Genomic DNA, 15,573 nt, shown 5'->3' with positions numbered 1-15,573 from the left:
AGTTTTGTAGCCAAGAGCAGGGAGATTTTAAATTACCCTGGCAATCCATGGCTTTTGCGCATGCGTCTGCCCTTGTGGTGATGGGTGCGTGCGCAGAAGTTCGGGTAAGGTCTGCGGATAAATCCGGGGGCCTTAGGTACGTAATTTCATCCTCCCTCACGGATATGATCGAGGCGAGCGTTCCCGTGGCTTCTTGTAAATTACGTATTAAAGATAGTGGTCTGAATAACGCCGGGTTCACAAGGCCGTAAGTGGAATCTGCTTGCGGAGGCCCATAGCAGATCCCAGCTGTGAGCCTGGCCGTGGCGCTGCGTACGGACACGTAATGTACTGCGCATAACTGCCTACTCATGCAGGCAGTCATGCGCAGCACACCTTTTTTTTGTTTTTATTTCCCGGCTCTATGTTGCAGATATCCATGGTAAAATAGAACCTGCTGCTTTCTCTTTTCTGCGAGAGGATTACAAAATTCCTACCCACTAATGTGAACGGAATTGTGAAATCCAATGCGATTCATCTGCGTATTATCGCAGATCAGACGCATGCAAAATCCGTAATTTCTATCCAGTCATGTGAGACCGGCCAAAGGTAGATCGCTATCTTTTTATTATGCGACCGGAGACCGCTCACTGCTCAAGGCTCTAGGCGACCAAAGGCGACCGCTGGGTGACCAAATCCGCCCAACGGTCGCCGAGAGCAACGAGACTTTAGGTTTCCTGGGCTCCCCGCCTCCTGCGCATATGTCCAGCATTTTGCCGGCGGCCGCATGCGCAGAATGTCAGAAGGTCCACGGAGGAAGAACCCGTCGGGGTTCAAATACGGAGGCCTCCGGTAAAAGGTTTAATCTCCTCCCACCGATCACATCGGTGAGGGGAGATGAAACCTACTTTTTTTTACTTTTACTTGATCGCCATTATCCATTGGATAACGGTGAACACGTGATCAGGAACCACTCACCGCGGCCCCCCGTAAATCTCCAGGCTCTCGGCTAAGTTTTGTAGCCAAGAGCAGGGAGATTTTAAATTACCCTGGCAATCCACGGCTTTTGCTCATGCGTCTGCCCTTGTGGTGATGGGTGCATGCGCAGAAGTTCGGGTAAGGTCTGCGGATAAATCCGGGGGCCTTAGGTACGTAATTTCATCCTCCCTCACAGATATAATCCGTGAGGGGAGATGAAACGTAAGCTTTTTAAACTTTTATTTTTACTTTTCAAACTTTTTTTTAACTTTTTACAGCTTTTTTTAAAATTTAAATGATCCCTGTTCTCCATTGGATAACAGTGATCATGTCCCTGGTGACATCTCTCTGCTCCTGGCTACACATGGTAGTCAGGAGCAGAGGGATTTTAAATTTCTCGGGGCCTGAGCCTGACATCGGGCGCGCATGCGCTTGCGCAGAAGGAGACTTCAGGTCCCGGAAAAGAGCGGGACATTGCAGAGGACCCGGGGTGAGTATTTTCACCTCCCCTCATGGATCCGATCCATGAGGGAAGTGAAGTTAAAGGGGTTGTCCCGCGAAACAAAGTGGGGGTATACACTTCTGTATGGCCATATTAATGCACTTTGTAATGTACATTGTGCATTAATTATGAGCCATACAGAAGTTATTCACTTACCTGTTCCGTTGCTAGCGTCCACGTCTCCATGGTGCCGTCTAATCTTCAGCGTCTAATCGCCCGATTAGACGCGCTTACACAGTCCGGTCTTCTCCCTTCTGAATGGGGCCGCTCGTGCCGGAGAGCGGCTCCTCGTAGCTCCGCCCCCTCACGTGTGCCGATTCCAGCCAATCAGGAGGCTGGAATCGGCAATGAACCGCACAGAAGACCTGCGGTCCACCGAGGGTGAAGATCCCGGCGGCCATCTTCACAAGGTAAGTCAGAAGTCGCCGGAGCGCGGGGATTCGGGTAAGTACTGGACGGTTTGTTTTTTTTATGCCTGCATTGAGTTTGTCTCGCGCCGAACGGGGGGGCTATTGAAAAAAAAAAAAAACCCGTTTCGGCGCGGGACAACCCCTTTAACTTTATTTCAACTTTTTAAAAACTTTTCTGTGATCACCACAGTCCCCAGGGACATCTCCTGGTTTCCGGCTACCTTCAGGAGCCAGTAGATTTTAAACTTACCGGGGCTCCCGGCCTTCTGCGCATGCATGTGACGTCATTCGTCTGGCGCGCATTTGCAGAACAGCGGCGACGGGTCCTGGAGGACCCCTTCAGCGCGGGACACTGCGGAGAAGGTGGGTAAGTAATTTCAGCTGGCCTGATGGATCGGATCCATCGGGGCAGCTGCATCTTTAACTTTTTAAACTTTTTTTTTCACTTTATTGCAATCGGCGCTATCCATTGGATAGTGCCGATCGCATTGCCGGAGGGGACTGCCCACAGCCCAGGATGACAGCTCCATGCTGTCGGCTACCTGCGGGCACTGACAGCATGGAGCTGTCACATACTCAGCTAAGAGGGCTTTAATCCAAAGAGGATGCATGTTTTTACATCCTCTAGGATTAAAGCCCACTTAACTAGAATGTAAAATGGCAATGGGGCCGTCACTAAGGGGTTAAATGTTACCTTTTATCTGAATTCTCTCTACTGTAAAGTGTAATTATCCAAGTACAGATTTTTTTTTCGAAAAGTGCAAAGCAGATGGAGTCAGTATAGAGCAGACTATCAACGGAGCTTGGGTAATTATTGTATGTTTTACTTAACAATATCACTCCTGTCATGCAAAATGTAATGAGCATCTGATGCTCATGCTCAATTTCTCCTTGACACACCGGATGTCTAAAATTGGAGGTTCCAACTTTTGGGGAGGTGCCCACTTTTTTTTAACTCTTATTTTTTTAATCTTTTTCTCATTTTATTTATTATTGAAAGACCACTAAACAGAGAGCCCATGTCATGCACCACCCCCATCATCCCCCCCCCCCGCCCCGCCACTGGATTAAGCCTAACAAAGTATCAGTTTTGCTCATTATTTTCCTCCCATGTGCAGTAACAAATGTGTTGCAATTCTATAGAATTGTAATGTTACTAATAGAATATCTATGTAATGTTTCCAATATGAATCCATGCCACACAAGTCAAGCTGGTCTGAGAGCAAAGGCCAATAATATGGCCACGGATATCCATATAGGTATTCATTACCTTTCTTCAATTAGATTCTGAAACTACATATTTTCTTCCAGTTAGACAAACTAAAATAATGATATTATGAGGTCCATGCGGAGCCACAAGAATCCTTGTAGACTCAACTAATATAAAGTAAAACAATTTATTCCAAAGCTTGTAAAGTGGGATATAGGACATTTGTTCTCTCCTGAATATGGTAATCACCATCACACCTAACCTCATGAAACTAAATAGAGGAGAGGTAAGTATTGCTTGATATTAAAAGCTCCCTTCTACAGCTTTACTTTCTGCGCGTTCCCATCTAGTCTCAAGGCTAATAAATTGTAGAGACCCCTTGCGGAAAACAAATGAATGATATTTTGCATTGCAGCCAAAGGATTCTAATACTTACATGCTACTGCCATCTAGTGGCTGTCTTCATTGCCTGTACTCCCCTGTTGAGCATCACATATCTACACAGTGATTTGTACAGAGTGAATCTGGGATTGTGTTGGTGTCATTAGCAAAGTGAGCAGTTTAGCCAATGCTTGGCAGCAAGACAACAGTAGAGAATGTTGTTAGCAGTTGTTGCCTGAGCAAGCGGCATAGCGAGAAATAAAATTAATTAGCAGTCTAGAAAGAAGCAAAATAATTGCTTTTCTTATTTCCAGCATCACTTAGTTTAACCTTATGTTCTGGTTCCATCTGACGTTGTGATAATTACCCTTAACCTGTCATGCGTCATACCTTATACTGACAGTGAGGGGTAAATAAATGGGAATGACTGCTAAAGAACCATTTAAATGTTGAGGCAGGAGTAAGGGCTTAAACAGACGAACGTGTTTGCGCACATTTTTGCGCAAGTGGAACTCATGCCCGCATAATGTGATGAAGCAAACCTATTTATTTCGATGGGTTTGTGTGTTACTTGCAGAAAGCTGCCATTGAAGTCTATGGAAGGTTTAAAAAAAGCAAAGTGAAGGGTGTGATCCTGAATACAACCCTTGTTCATGCGCAAATATACAGTATTTGCACATACCTTCGTCTGTCGAAGCACTAAGGGTCCATTTACACTAAACGATGTCAGCGTTAGGGCTTATTCATAGTCCCATAGGCACAACTACGCTCGGCAGTATGGAGCATTGCTGCACCTGAATGAGGGAGACTTCTTCTCCCTCACCAGCAGTTCATACTCCAAGCCAGAGCGCAGGAGTTTGAAAAAAGGAGCGGGAAGATAGCAGCTGCCCGATCGTTCCCACACGCTGTATTCACAATATATGGGGAAGATAGGGCAGGTTACCTATCTTTTCCAAGCCGTACAAATCACGGCCCGGGAAAAGAGGTGGTGGAAATGAAACCTCTGAACTCCTACTGAGATCAGTGGTTCCATTTTTTCCCGTTATACGGCAGTGATTATCAGGCTCGTCTGACTCCACCCTCAGCCCGTTTTCTCGTGCAGCCTTCTTATACAGGCAGATACATCGTTGGCTCATTCAAATGACAAATAATTCAGTCATTCACATTCGCTGTGTCAGTGAATGAGAGGGACTGAATGAGAGCTGTTTAAACTGAATGCTAAGTGAACGAGCCAATGAGGATTTTTATACCTGCGCAAAATAAGCAACAGACGAAAAGTGAACGATTATTGGCTGCATTTAGACTAAATGATTATCCTTCACTTTTGCTTGTATTAACTATTTTTGGACAAAAATCGTTCCGCCTAAAAGGGCCTTAAGGCAGGTTCCTAAGTAATGGCCTTAGAGAGGGCTAAAACTGCACAGAAATGCGGTTTTACCATAAATTGCGGCAGTAGTCAAACTAATTACCATTGACTGCAAGGTTTTGCTGATTGATAGAATAGTTGTGCTATAGGCAGTCCCTTGCTCAAAGTCTGGACGACTGTGCATCACATCAGAAGGGCTCCAGGAGGACAGGTTGTAGCTTAGATGGCTGACAAATAGAAAATGTACTTTAAAATGCGCCTCACTTGCAGTTTAAAAATGCTTTTGTAGCTAAATGAAAGGTGGACTTACCCGGTGCCAGAAGGGTTAATCCAGTGGTGAAGGAGTTAACCCCTCTGCACCTGTTGTCCACGTTAGCCTTCAGCAGGTTTCTTGCTTCTCCATGTTTCTTTTTTGGAGTGGCGTCCAGGGATATCCTTTCACCGTGTTTGCAAGCACGGTCGGGCTGGATAACTTAGTATAAAAGTAAAAAATAAAAACTATCGGCGCGGGATAGTTTTTATTTTTTACTTTTATACTAAGATGGCTGACAGCTATTTCCTGAACCTTCTGTGCAGTCTAAGGGCTCCTTCATGCGGGTGTATTTGCACATGCAAATTTTGCATGTGCAATACGCAAATATAAATCATTGATTTTAATGGGTTAAACTCACATTTCCCTACTTTGCACATACCAGAAAATAGAGCATGCTCTATTTTGTACACATTTGAGCACCAAAGGGCCCCATAGATGTCTATGGGGGGCTGCACAACTGTGCATGCAATATGCAATGGGATGCGTAAAATATAGCGCAAATCTGTGGGGAAACGAACACATCTGGACCTCCTTAGGCTAAATAGGCTTTTAAATCAGTACGGAGGAGGAGGGGGGGGTGATCTTGCACATACATATGAGCAGGCCCTGTGTCCATAACAAAATACAGTGCAATGGGCAGACACGTGCACAAATCAGCCTTGTTCATAGTGCAAATACATTGTGCTGAAGTGCGTGCATTTGTGCATACTCTCATGTGAAGGAGGCCTAAGGGATTCTTTAAAAATTCCGCTCATGGAGGCGAGGCGAGGCGTGCCGGCGTCCCCCCACCCGCATCGCGCAGACTGACTTATTTTGTGTTAGTGGAAGTTGTCACTCTGCATGCTGCAGGCAGGGAGAGATTGGCCTCCATGACTTGATAAACCTGGTGACAAAATGCCCTTAATCAGCTGATCAGCAAGCATCACGAGCGGCAGACCCCACTAATCAGATATTGATGACTTATCCTAAGAATGTGTAATCAATACTTTAGTCCTGGAAAACCATAAAGTACATATAATTGTGGTATATGGGTTACTAAATAACCCTAGGTGCATCAAATTGATATAAGAGGAACATCAATTTTTTGGGATGTTATTAAGAGAAGCATAGAGTCTAGATCACGTGAGGTCATTATTCCCCTGTACTCTTCTTTAGTCAGACCTCATCTGGAATACTCTGTCCAGTTCTGGGCGCCCCACTTTAAAAAAAAGACAGACAAACTGGAGCAAGTTCAGAGAAGAGTTACCAAGATGGTGAGCGGTCTGCAAATCATGTCCTATGAGGAACAGTTAAAGGATCTTGGAATGTTTAGCTTGCAAAAAAGAAGGCCGAGAGGAGACTTAATAGCTGTCTACAAACATCTGAAGGGCTGTCACAGTGCAGAGGGATCTTTGAGTGATCATTGGCCCGTGTAAACCAGTCTTTAGTCAGACCTCATCTAGAATACTGTGTCCAGTTCTGGGCACCCCACTTTAAAAAAAGACATAGACAAACTGGAGCAAGTTCAGAGAAGAGTTACCAAGATGGTGAGCGGTCTGCAAATCATGTCCTATGAGGAATGGTTAAAGGATCTGGGAATGTTTAGCTTGCAGAAGAGAAGGCTGAGAGGAGACTTAAAGGGGTTGTCTCACGCCGAAACATTTTTTTTTTTTCCATAGGCCCCCCGTTCGGCGCAGGACAACCCCAAAGGATGTGTTAAAAAAAAAAATGTATTACTTACCCGAATCCCCGCTCTGCGACGTCTTCCTTCTTCTTCCTTCACCAAGATGGCCACCCGGATCTTCACCCACGATGCACCGCGGGTCTTCTCCCATGGTGCACCGTGGGCTCTGTGCGGTCCATTGCCGATTCCAGCCTCCTGATTGGCTGGAATCGGCACATATGACGGGGCGGAGCTACGAGGACCAGCTCTCCGGCACGAGCGGCCCCATTCACCAGGAAGAAGACCGCACAGCGCAAGCTCGTCTAAAAAAGCAAGAAGACATCAGAATTAGACGGAGCCATGGAGACGTGGACGCTAGCAACGGAGCAGGTAAGTGAATAACTTCTGTATGGCTCATATTTAATGCACGATGTACATTGCAAAGTGCATTAATATGGCTATACAGAAGTGTATACCCCCACTTGCTTTCGTGAGACAACCCCTTTAATAGCTGTCTACAAATATCTGAAGGGCTGTCACAGTGCAGAGGGATCAGCCCTATTCTCATTTGCACAAGGAAAGACTAGAAGCAATGGGATGAAACTGAAAGGGAGGAGGCACAGATTATATATTAGGAAAAACTTTCTGACAGTGAGGGTGATCAATGAGTGGAACAGGTTACCACAGGAGGTGGTGAGTTCTTCTTCAATGAAAGTCTTCAAACAAAGGCTGGACAGACATCTATCTGGGGTGATTTAGTGAATCCTGCATTGAGCAGGGGTTGGACCCGATGACCCTGGAGGTCCCTTCCAACTCTATCATTTTATAACTGTTGCTATTAAAAGAATTGTACTTCCATCTTGGATGTTCTGTAACCATCAAGCAAATTGAACAAGTAGACGTAAGTTCAACTGTTATTACTGACTTTCTGGAGTGTTATTGGGATTTGCAGTGTATCATGATTACACCCACACTAGAGAGCAAAAATCCCTCCGCACTTCATCATCGCACCACCTATATACAGTATATTGTCGTGTGACTGACTGGGTAGTGTAGTGACACTCGGCAAGCAGCCACCTTGAGAGCAATTACAGCCAGAACCGTTACAAGCGACTTGTACCTCAGCTGCTTCATCTGTCATCCCTACTCTTAGTCATCACATAGCAACAGTTAATAATGCAGGAACACATTCAATGCAGCAGATTACATACACTACAGATAGTGTACATAGCCACACAAATATATATATATATAGTGACAAAGCTGTGCACAGAATGGCCTGCAGTGGACTGTAACCAGGCCGTCTGTGTACTGAAGGTGTGCTAATCAGCAGGGACAGCTCTGTGGGTGGATCTGGAAGAGCTAAAAACTCAAGACACATTCAATTCCTTTCTGCAAGATGGAGCTTGGAAGCTGGAAGTCAGAGCTGCTGCTGAGAGAGCAGAGCTCAATGCCAGAGCAATGCTGCCACCAGAAGCCAGAGCTAGGCTCTGAGAGAGACAGGCTGAAAGCCTGATGTCTGTGGGAGATCAGGCTGTGATACGGCCACAAGTCTTATGGGAAAGGATGCCTCCAGACTGATGGTATTAGTGTATCTTGACGCCACCAGGTAGTCCTGGTGGAGTCAAGACTGACAGGGGGGTGACGCCCCCTGAACCTGATTGGCTGCATAGCTGGCTTGCCTGCTGGTCCTGCCAGGCCACTGACGTCATGCAGCTGCAGGAAGTTGCTTTCATCCAAGTTGCCCTGGACATTATTCACTTCAGGGACGCTGCTGCAGGTGCGCTTTGGCCCAGCTGAAAGGGCCTTCCCCGCCGGCGACTCAGAGCGCAGCACTGCGATCTGTGTTGAATAGCAGCTGGGGTTGGCATCACTAAGGCCACACTGCTGTGAAGTGGCTTTCTCGATGACGCTACAGAAGGCGCTCCCCCGGCTAAAGATGTGCTGAACATTCCGGGCCGGCAACAGAGGGACACAGCGCCGGGGTTCAGGAAGGGACAGACGTGGTGGACACACAGCAGGAGCGCAGCGGGGAGGCGGCAGTGGCGCACTGCACTCCCTCACATGCGTCCCCGGACACTGCAGGAGGATCGCAGGGAGGCTACTTGGACGCCAGGCACTCTCTTACCGCCTGCAGCCACATACACCAGGAGGAGGAGAGCTGGTACGCCACAGTGCGGGGAGCGAGGGACAGGCGGTAAGCTGCATCACATTGAACATAGTATGCCTGACAGCTCTTTGCTTTAGTGCCTTCCAGGACCTTAAAGTATTGACCCTATTGGGAGCAAGGGGTGCAACAGGGGGGTTTCCTCCTGTCAAACTTCTAGCTTCCGGTGGTGTCAAGATATACTAATACCCAGACTGACACCCTGTTGGATATGTGTAGTGGCACAAGGGTACTGTGTTTAGTAGCAAGGGAACTACAGTTCAGTTAGCACCTTGATGGACCAGTGTTTATTATTTTTCATAGCACCGAGAGTATGTGGTGCCAGTGGCTGATGTGTTTGCACTGGATTTCCTTGCTACCGCTGAATATTGAGGGAAAAAAAAGTAATGTGGACTTTTATATGGACTGAGCGTGCCGCTGTGTTGTTGCTGACCCCCACCCACCACCAAACATTGCCACTATATATATATATATATATATATATATATATATATATACATATATACACACATCAGATCAACAGGAATATACCACAAGTATTGCGCATGCTATAAAGTTGGAAGAGTGTAAGTTACACAAAGTTTGACTCCCTTACATACTACTGAGCCTCAAACATATCACTACTAATACTGTACCTGTTAATCCCATGCATCGTCTTTAGTAACTAGAACTGATACAGTATATAAAATGGGTTGTGTGGCTATAAGAAAAAAGTGTAAGGTCTATCAGGCGATAAAATTGAAAAAAAGAGTAGACTCACCTGTCTTTGGCCCACCCAAGACCCAACTGAGCAGCTCCCGCTGCCCTGTCCTCATCTGCGGACGGTGGCAAGAAGTTAGGTGACCGCTGCGGCCAATCAAAGGCCACAGCATCACCAAACACCTGGATCAACATATCAGGTGTAGGGCACCTACAAATATTATATATCCAGACAAGGTTGCCGAGTACTTTAAAAACAATTCATTGGTCCGAAGAGAGATACAAATATAACTTTTATTTAATCCTTGATCCATACATGTACGTCACAGAGGTGCAGAGTGAGTGTGAAGAGGGCTCGGTTACTGCGCCCACTGCATACCTGGTGAGTGCTGGCAGTTTCTGACAGCTGACATCTAAAGATGAGCGAACACCAAAATGTTCGGGTGTTCGTTATTCGGAACGAACTTCCCGCGATGCTCGAGGGTTCGTTTCGAACAACGAACCCCATTGAAGTCAATGAGCGACGAGAGCATTTTTGTATTTCGCCGATGCTCGCTAAGGTTTTCATGTGTGAAAATCTGGGCAATTCAACAAAGTGATGGGAACGACACAGCAACGGATAGGGCAGGCGAGGGGCTACATGTTGGGCTGCATCTCAAGTTCACAGGTCCCACTATTAAGCCACAATACCGGCAAGAGTGGGCCCCCCCCCCTCCCAACAACTTTTACTTCTGAAAAGCCCTCATTAGCATGGCATACCTTTGCTAAGCACCACACTAGCTACAACAAAGCACAATCACTGCCTGGATGACACTCCACTGCCACTTCTCCTGGGTTACATGCTGCCCAACCGCCCCCCCTCCCCCCCCACAGCGCACACCAAAGTGTCCCTGGGCAGCCTTCAGCTGCCCTCATGCCACACCACGCTCATGTCTATTTAGAATTGCGTCTGCCATGACGGGGGACCGCAGGCACACACTGCAGAGGTTGGCACGGCTAGGCAGCGACCCTCTTTAAAAGTGGCGGAGCGATAGCCCACAATGCTGTACAGAAGCAATGAGAAATAGAATCCTGTGCCACCGCCATCAGGAGCTGCACACGTGGGCATAGCAATGGGGAACCTATGTGCCACACACTATTCATTCTGTCAAGGTGTCTGCATGCCCCAGTCAGACCGGGCTTTTTAATTCATAGACACAGGCAGGTACAACTCCCTATTGTGAAGTCCCTGTCGACCCACAGCATGGGTGGCTCCCTGGAACCCACCGGCGGTACACAGAAATATCCCATTGCATTGCCCAACACAGCTGAGGTAGTAATGTCGTGCTTAATGCAGGTGGGCTTCGGCCCACACTGCATGCCCCAGTCTGACTGGGGTTCTTTATAAGTGTACAGATGTAGTAAAAACTCCGTGTGCACCTACAGCATGGGTGGGTGCCAGGAAGCCACCGGCGGTACATAGAAATATCCCATTGCATTGCCCAACAGAGCTGAGGTAGTAATGTTGTGCTTAACCCTTTCCAATCCAATTTGTATATGGTTTTCCTAGGGGGCTTACTCTTTTTCTGCTGTTATACAACGGCGCTATATGCTGGCTAAAGCCAGTACTGCATGAGCTGACACGTAGGATAGGCTCCGACAGCAGAGAGGCTGGCAATATACAGTAAGAGAACCCCGACGGACGTCTACCAACAACGGAGCTGTACAGCCTTAAACCCTAATGTCTTCACAGGTCACACAGTGGACTGGAAAGGGTTAATGCAGGTGGGTTTCGGCCCACACTGCATGCCCCAGTCAGACTGGGGTTCTTTACAAGTGGACACATGTAGGTTAAACTCCCTGTGGACCCACTGCCTGGGTGGGTGCCAGGAAGCCACCGGCGGTACATAGAAATATCCCATTGCATTGCCCAACACAGCTGAGGTAGTAATGTCGTGCGTAATACAGGTGGGCTTCGGCCCACACTGCATGGCCCAGTCAGACGGGTTCTTTAGAAGTGTACAGATGTATTAAAAACTCAGTGTGCACCTACAGCATGGGTGGCTCCCTGGAACCCACCGGCGGTACATAAAAATATCCCATTGCATTGCCCAACACAGCTGAGGTAGTAATGTCGTGCTTAATGCAGGTGGGCTTCGGCCCACACTGCATGCCCCAGTCTGACTGGGGTTCTTTACAAGTGGACACATGTAGGTTAAACTCCCTGTGGACCCACTGCCTGGGTGGGTGCCAGGAAGCCACCGGCGGTACATAGAAATATCCCATTGCATTGCCCAACACAGCTGAGGTAGTAATGTCGTGCGTAATACAGGTGGGCTTCGGCCCACACTGCATGGCCCAGTCAGACGGGTTCTTTAGAAGTGTACAGATGTATTAAAAACTCAGTGTGCACCTACAGCATGGGTGGCTCCCTGGAACCCACCGGCGGTACATAAAAATATCCCATTGCATTGCCCAACACAGCTGAGGTAGTAATGTCGTGCTTAATGCAGGTGGGCTTCGGCCCACACTGCATGCCCCAGTCTGACTGGGGTTCTTTACAAGTGGACACATGTAGGTTAAACTCCCTGTGGACCCACTGCCTGGGTGGGTGCCAGGAAGCCACCGGCGGTACATAGAAATATCCCATTGCATTGCCCAACACAGCTGAGGTAGTAATGTCGTGCGTAATACAGGTGGGCTTCGGCCCACACTGCATGGCCCAGTCAGACGGGTTCTTTAGAAGTGTACAGATGTATTAAAAACTCAGTGTGCACCTACAGCATGGGTGGCTCCCTGGAACCCACCGGCGGTACATAAAAATATCCCATTGCATTGCCCAACACAGCTGAGGTAACGTCAGCTGGAATGCAGGTGGGCTAAAAATTAATTTGATTACACTGTAGGCGAGGGCCCACAAAAATTGCTGTATCAACAGTACTAATGTACATCCCAAAAATTGGCCATGGCCAGCCAAGAGGGCAGGTGAAACCCATTAATCGCTTTGGTTAATGTGGCTTAAGTGGTAACTAGGCCTGGAGGCAGCCCAGTGTAACGAAAAATTGGTTCAAGTTAAAGTTCCAATGCTTTTAAGCGCATTGAAACTTATAAAAATTGTTCTGAAAAATTATTTGAGTGAGCCTTGTGGCCCTAAGAAAAATTGCCCGTTCAGCGTGATTACGTGAGGTTTCAGGAGGAGGAGCAGGAGGAGGAGGAGGAGGAATATTAGACACAGATTGATGAAGCAGAAATGTCCCCGTTTTGGATGGTGAGAGAGAACGTAGCTTCCATCCGCGGGTGCAGCCTATGTATTGCTTACGTATCGCTGCTGTCCGCTGGTGGAGAACAGAAGTCTGGGGAAATCCAGCCTTTGTTCATCTTGATGAGTGTTAGCCTGTCGGCACTGTCGGATGACAAGCGGCTACGCTTATCTGTGATGATTCCCCCAGCCGCACTAAACACCCTCTCCGACAAGACGCTAGCCGCAGGACAAGCAAGCACCTCCAGGGCATACAGCGCTAGTTCAGGCCACATGTCCAGCTTCGACACCCAGTAGTTGTAGGGGGCAGAGGCGTCACCAAGGATGGTCGTGCGATCCGCTACGTACTCCCTCACCATCCTTTTACAGTGCTCCCGCCGACTCAGCCGTGACTGGGGAGCGGTGACACAGTCTTGGTGGGGAGCCATAAAGCTGGCCAGGCCCTTAAAGACTGTTGCACTGCCTGGGATGTACATGCTGCTCGATCTACGCACATCCCCTGCTACCTTGCCCTCGGTACTGCGCCTTCTGCCACTAGCGCTGTCGGCTGGGAATTTTACCATCAGCTTGTCCGCAAGGGTCCTGTGGTATAGCAACACTCTCGAACCCCTTTCCTCTTCGGGAATCAGAGTGGGCAGGTTCTCCTTATACCGTGGATCGAGCAGTGTGTACACCCAGTAATCCGTCGTGGCCAGAATGCGTGCAACGCGAGGGTCACGAGAAAGGCATCCTAACATGAAGTCAGCCATGTGTGCCAGGGTACCTGTACGCAACACATGGCTGTCTTCACTAGGAAGATCACTATCAGGATCCTCCTCCTCCTCCTCCTCCTCAGGCCATACACGCTGAAAGGATGACAGGCAATCAGCCGGTGTACCGTCAGCAGCGGGCCAAGCTGTCTCTTCCCCCTCCTCCTCATCCTCCTCATGCTCCTCCTCCTCCTCCTGTACGCGCTGAGAAATAGACAGGAGGGTGCCCTGACTATCCAGCGGCATACTGTCTTCCCCCGCCCCCGTTTCCGAGCGCAAAGCAGCTGGCTTTATGGTTTGCAGGGAATTTCTCAAGATGCATAGCAGAGGAATGGTGACGCTAATGATTGTAGCATCGCCGCTCACCACCTGGGTAGACTCCTCAAAATTACCAAGGACATGGCAGATGTCTGCCAACCAGGCCCACTCTTCTGAAAGGAATTGAGGAGGCTGACTCCCACTGCGCCGCCCATGTTGGAGTTGGTATTCGACTATAGCTCTACGTTGTTCATAGAGCCTGGCCAACATGTGGAGCGTAGAGTTCCACCGTGTGGGCACGTCGCACAGCAGTCGGTGCACTGGCAGCTTAAAGTGATGTTGCAGGGTGCGCAGGGTGGCAGCGTCCGTGTGGGACTTGCGAAAATGTGCGCAGAGCCGGCGCGCCTTTACGAGCAGGTCTGACAAGCGTGGGTAGCTTTTCAGAAAGCGCTGAACCACCAAATTAAAGACGTGGGCCAGGCATGGCACGTGCGTGAGGCTGCCGAGCTGCAGAGCCGCCACCAGGTTACGGCCGTTGTCACACACGACCATGCCCGGTTGGAGGCTCAGCGGCGCAAGCCAGCGGTCGGTCTGCTGTGTCAGACCCTGCAGCAGTTTGTGGGCCGTGTGCCTCTTATCGCCTAAGCTGAGTAGTTTCAGCACGGCCTGCTGACGCTTGCCCACCGCTGTGCTGCCACACCGCGCGACACCGACTGCTGGCGACATGCTGCTGCTAACACATCTTGATTGCGAGACAGAGGAGGAGGAGGAGGAGGAGGGTGCTTTAGTGGAGGAAGCATACACCTCCGCAGATACCAGCACCGAGCTGGGGCCCGCAATTCTGGGGGTGGGTAGGACGTGAGCGGTCCCAGGCTCTGACTCTGTCCCAGCCTCCACTAAATTCACCCAATGTGCCGTCAGGGACATGTAGTGGCCCTGCCCGCCTGTGCTTGTCCACGTGTCCGTAGTTAAGTGGACCGTGGCAGTAACCGCGTTGGTGAGGGCGCGCACAATGTTGCGGGAGACGTGGTCGTGCAGGGCTGGGACGGCACATCGGGAAAAGTAGTGGCGACTGGGAACTGAGTAGCGCGGGGCCGCCGCCTCCATGATACTTTTGAAGGACTCAGTTTCCACAACCCTATACGGCAGCATCTCAAGGCTGATGAATTTTGCTATGCGGACGGTTAACGTTTGAGCGTGCGGGTGCGTGGCGGCGTACTTGCGCTTGCGCTCGAACACTTGCGCAAGCGACGGCTGAACGGTGCGCTGAACTACACTGCTGGATGGGGCCGAGGACAGCGGAGATGAGGGTGTGGGTGCAGGCCATGAGGCGGTAGTGCCTGTGTCCTGAGAGGGGGGTTGCATCTCAGTGGCAGGTTGGGGCACAGGGGGAGAGGCAGGGGTGCAAACCGGAGGCGGTGAACGGCCTTCGTCCCACCTTGTGGGGTGCTTGGCCATCATATGTCTGCGCATGGTGGTGGTGGTGAGGCTGTTGGTGTTGGCTCCCCGGCTGAGCTTTGCGCAACAAAGGTTGCACACCACTGTTCGTCGGTCGTCAGGCGTCTCTGTGAAAAACTGCCAGACCTTAGAGCACCTCGGCCTCTGCAGGGTGGCATGGCGCGAGGGGGCGCTTTGGGAAACACTTGGTGGATTATTCGGTCTGGCCCTGCCTCTACCCCTG

The sequence above is a fragment of the Eleutherodactylus coqui genome, chromosome 6, assembly GCF_035609145.1.
Source record: "Eleutherodactylus coqui strain aEleCoq1 chromosome 6, aEleCoq1.hap1, whole genome shotgun sequence".
NCBI classification, from domain to species: domain Eukaryota; kingdom Metazoa; phylum Chordata; class Amphibia; order Anura; family Eleutherodactylidae; genus Eleutherodactylus; species Eleutherodactylus coqui.
Note: the sequence above shows the minus strand (reverse complement) of the source record.